Source organism: Asparagus officinalis, unplaced genomic scaffold (genome assembly GCF_001876935.1).
Source record: "Asparagus officinalis unplaced genomic scaffold, Aspof.V1 AsparagusV1_Un331, whole genome shotgun sequence".
Taxonomy (NCBI): domain Eukaryota; kingdom Viridiplantae; phylum Streptophyta; class Magnoliopsida; order Asparagales; family Asparagaceae; genus Asparagus; species Asparagus officinalis.
The window spans coordinates 168,503-174,010 of NW_017972596.1; positions in this window are offsets into that span (position 1 = coordinate 168,503).

A 5,508-nucleotide genomic window follows, 5' to 3' on the forward strand; every position below is an offset into this window, starting at 1 on the left:
TTTCCCCCCCCCCCCCCCCCCCCTCTCTCTAGGGTTCTTTCCTAGTGGCATTAGGGGCTAACCGTTCATATAGGCGACATCTGGAGAAGATATTGTGGAGGTAATTTGCGGGTTTGGTAAACCAAAATAATATAGTTACATGGTGTTCAAGGTTCGATGGTGTCCTGTAAAAATGCAAAAGGATCATTATGGATTTACACTTGTTAATCTCGATCAAGAAATATATATGGATGAGAAATTCATATTTGCAGAACAAGCTGATCAGTGCTTCTTTGTGAAATATCTGAATATCATGTCTGATTAGGTGGTTTTGTACAAGGAGCCAAGATCTGTTTTTCTTCCTAATAGCAATGAAAAAAATGATGAAGAAAGTGAAGATAATTATAATGAACCAATTGGGTCATCTGATAACATTTGGCAAGACTTCTCTTACATAAAAAATGTGGCGCTTGATGTAGGTATGAACTATGTTATAATGCATTATTGTTATAGGTATGAACTATGTTACAATGCATTATTATTTTTAAAATTTCATAATAAAATCAATAATACTTTTCATAAAAAATTAATATTTAATTTGCAGATGAGGAATGTGATGCTCTTTAGTGGGGACCGTGATCGATCATGGAGTATCACCCCGGGGACAGGTATTGAGGAGACACCATCATCTTCTAATGCATGTATAAATTATTTAATATTTTAATATCTTTGATAAATTATTAGTTATCTAGTTCATAGTGTTCATTTGTTGCAGATACGGGTTATTCAACACCGACCCCTCTGATGCACCACCAGAACCATCCCCTGCAATCGGTATTTAGTATTTAATATTTAATAATAATCAATTTAAAATTTATATTAATGATACTCTTTTAATATGTAGATGATTCATGGACACCATCATTTTCTTACTCTACATTCCAGACTGACTTGCGTCCGAAGACACATGAGTTTCGCAGTTTACCCTTACTTCCGGACTCAATTAAGTCCAGAAGGGAATCAATGAAGCACCACCCATGTGCTGCGAGGCGGTTGGAGGAAATGATACCTATGTTAGAGGCTAGGAAAGCTGTTGCACTCATAGCCAAGGAAAAGGAGAAAGCGAATGGTAAATTTAATAAATACTTTTAATTTTCACATTTATAGATTATATGATATATTATTATATTGTTATTATTGTAGTTGCTAAATCAGATCGCATAGAGGGATGATGTGGCGGGAGCAAGCCTAAGTCTAAACAACTGCCAAGAGGCATGAGGGTCATTATTCGGTGGAATAATGATGCATTGCCCGTTGGTGCTTGGTCATCAAGATTGAATTCGTATATCGGGGTTCTCGTGCATAGAGTGAACATCATTAATCCTTATTTCAATTTTCAAGAACTACCGTGGACCGCCTACGAGAAGATATGGAATGAGCATATGGTAACTTTATATTACTTTAGCTATTCGTTTATTATTGATTAGTAATTGATATTAAATTATCCTAATTGAATATGTACACAAATTTTCTAGGAAAGCTTTTGCCTTGAGGACTTTGATGGGGCTTGGCATTATGTTTTTAATATCAAGGTTGAAGTTGTCCTCAAACAATGGAGGCATCAGATTAAGCAAGAAATCTATGATAGGTATTCGGAGGACTGGTAGAGATTTTTAAACCTCGATGATAGGGTTGACGAGCTTTATTTCACAGCTCTCCTCATGTATTGAGACACCGTTGCCACACATGTTATTTTCATGAAAACTATATTGTTTACATGATATATTCTTTAATTGTATATTTACTAAAATATATTTTTTAAAGAATAAATCAACGAAGGGATCAATGAATAGAAGGAAGAAGATGCATGAACACCACTTGGGCGCACACTCTTATGCCAACCTAGAGGATGATTATTGTCGAGATACGGTATATATCATTTAAATCTTTAAATGATCTTAATGCTTAGTATGACTGTAAAATCTCATAAATTTATAATCTGACAAGAAAAATCAATAATACCGATAAACTTGAAGGCATAGTTGCCATATGGTACCTTATGTGATCGATATAGGGATGAGGATAAGAATCAGGAAAAGATAAAGGCAAATCTCGAGTTGGTGGTGAGACTTATATATAACTTAATTAGTATTATAAACTCTATTTCATTCTTAATTTTACGAAAAAATGAGAACACGAATAATATGTGGATTGTGAAGATTTTGTGATTTAAGAGATTATAAGCTACATATATGTACCTACTATTAAGTACTGGAATCAGTATGTATGAACCCTGAGCATGAGCGCAATCTCATCAATTTTTACACTTCAAAAATAAGTATATCATCTTTCTTGGGAAAGTTATTATTTACAGAGGAATGTATAACATGTGAATTATCTAACACATTGACCTAGTAGTAAACACATTTGCAAGTAAGTCAATTTGGTATTTACCTTGAATAATCAATAAATTAAAGTTGCAACCAATTTGATATTTGTAAACTTATATTTGTGCTTTAGGAGGGTTTTAAAACTGCAACCAAGGAGGCTGCAACACTGCACATGTCTCAGGAGGAAGTACAAGGCGAGCCGTACCCTCGCATGCTATCTCCAGAGGATAACATCACTCTCACTCAGAACCTATTGGGACATAATAGGTAGGGATTGTAAACAATCGAATTGATTCGAATACTTTGCTCCTATTTATATATGTTTAAAATTATTGAATTCGAATGTAAAATCTAATATTCATTTCCACCCTAATAATAGGAGAGGAATATATCCTCTGCATGGTGTTGGAGCTTCACTGGGCGTAAGCATAAGATCATCTACAACATCCTCTATGTCATCTACAAGAATAAGAGCAGCACCAGGTAGTTTGCAAGCTATGCCACTTGTTTTATGTGTCTCCACCTATTTGTGTGACAAGATTGACCCAGACCTACACATTCAAGTGACTAAGGAGATGAGCAGAGTTGTATTGAGGGCCCACACGATGGACGATGTCATGTCCTACATTGTAGATTGTTTGGCCAGTGTGATTCCCTCTAGTCTGTTTGGTGGTATCATATGACTCATAAACTCGGGTGTCGATAATTCTGACGTTGGGCAGAGCAGCGCACATGTATCTTATTTTCCCTCAGATTTATAAATCATTTATGTTTAATATGTTATCAAACTTCACATAATCCTGAAATTATTTGTTTAATATGTTTAATAACACAGAGGAGCGCACTAGTATATTTAAAAATGCTCTATGTTTAATATGTTATCAAACTTCATATAATTCTAAATTATTATTTAATTGGACCTTCAGACTAGAGATATTGGAGCGAACAACACCCGTTTTCGTACAATGAATAGAGATGCTATCGATGACGATGAGATGTGAGGTTTATTTATTTTTTTTAATGCAATGAATAATTTTTTATTTGTAATAGTATTCTGCTTTTATTCATGTCATGTACTCTATGTTATTCATCTCGTGTTATGGATGGACTTGGTATTGCTAGTGTATATGTTGTAAATATTCAGATAATCTAAGTTTTTACTGAAGTTGATATTGACGTAGATTGTTGGATGTATATATTAGATTGGATTGTTGGATGTGTATTTTGGATTGGATGGTTGGATGTGTATATTGGATATGAATATTGATTTTATTTGATTGGATGTATTCATGTGTACATCGTGAATGTAAATAAATGTACAAGGAATCAACGTTTCAAAAAAATTTGCCAGAAAAATAACAACCTAGACGGAATTTTCGTCTAGGTTGAGTCAAACTAGAGGAATTTCCATATAGGTTGCTAACCTAGACGGAATTTCCATCTAGGTTGCTAACTAGACGGAATTTAAAGTTCGTCTAGGTTGTTTTCCGTCTAGTTTGATCAACCTAAACGGAATTCTGTCTAATTTAACTCAAACTAGACGGAATTATCCTAGACGAACTTTTCTAGACGGATTTCCGTCTAGATTGATCAACCTAGACGGAATTCTAAGCAACCTAGATGAAATTCTAGGGTACAATCTGGTGACTGGTCATCTTGTTTCTTTTTGTATGGTGGAGGGATAACTTTTTGTGCAGTTAGGGGTTATATTTTGCACAGTGCAGGTTAACATTTTGTGCAGTTGGCGGATATATTTTGGGCAGTTGAGGGGTCTAAATATTTTGTGAACACTCAGGTTAACAGTCACTTTGGCTTAATGATGTGTAATCACATACATTTCTCTTACTTGTAGGTTGGTGGGTGTACGGATTGGTAGTTGGTGTATGCTTTTACGTCATGATGTGAGATATTCACATACATTGCTCTTATTTATACGGCATAGTAGTTTTAAATTTGTCACTGTTTCAAATTGTCTTATGCTTGGATGTCTTAGTGTTAAAGCAGTTTGTTTCACTACGTTAATTGATTCATTGATTCTAATATTGTTCTTCACAGATATGCATGATACTTAATTTGGAACATTATTTATTGATGCCCTTTTTTATGGTTGAGACGATACCCAACACATTCTATACTGTAACTGTATGATTTTCTTTTCCTTTTTACACTTTAAGCAATTATGATTGGTCGATATATTTAGATAAGCAGCCTACTTTAGTACTACTATATTCGCAAGGCTATCTATGATGGCGCTGAAACTTCGATAAACCATCATTTTGTATGAAGTGCAGAGCTTAGCATCCTATTGGTAGTACTAATGTTTAGGTTAGGCTTTTTATGGTTTAAGAGACCCATATCTGAGCAAATTTTCAGATTAAAGTATTAAACTTTCATATTTGTGACTATTATCATTTTTTATGTTTTCAAGCTTCTTTTCATGTTGTGAGTAAATCACATACTGATTCCTTATTTCTCAAATTATAGTGAATTGTGAACGATGCTTAAGATTTTCAATTTTTTTATTGAGATTGGATATGATTTATTTGGATTAATACACTGTAAACTATGGCCGTAATTTTATACACACCGATACAGAATATCCACATTTTAAATGATATATGACTTCTATTTTGTATTAGATTTTCAATTGCCTATGCGGTTGTTTTCATGGAAGTTGTTGGATTCATACGATATACTAGAAGTGGGTGTACATTGATTAAAGTTATGGGATCATACTTTATATTAGAAGCAGTGTACGCCATAACATAATATCCACATTTTTTTAATTGTATCAGTTTCCTCTTGTGAAATGAGTGGCACTAGGGGCACACCCCTAACCACAACTCCAACCACATCTTCTCTCTCATTTGCTACAGTATACCGGGCCTCACATGTAATTTTAAAAATTTAAAATCACATGTGGAGCCCAGTGCACTGTAACAAATGAGAGAGAGTGTGTGGTTAGAGTTATGGTTGGGGGTGTGCCCCTATCATTTTCCTTGTGAAATTGCCTCATAATGAATTTCCATGGAGAATAGCTATGTTTAGGACTACCAAACACAAACAAGATTCCGAATCACACCCTCACCCACAGGTCCTCACTTTCAACTAAACAGTTTATTATTGTCACCAGCCACAT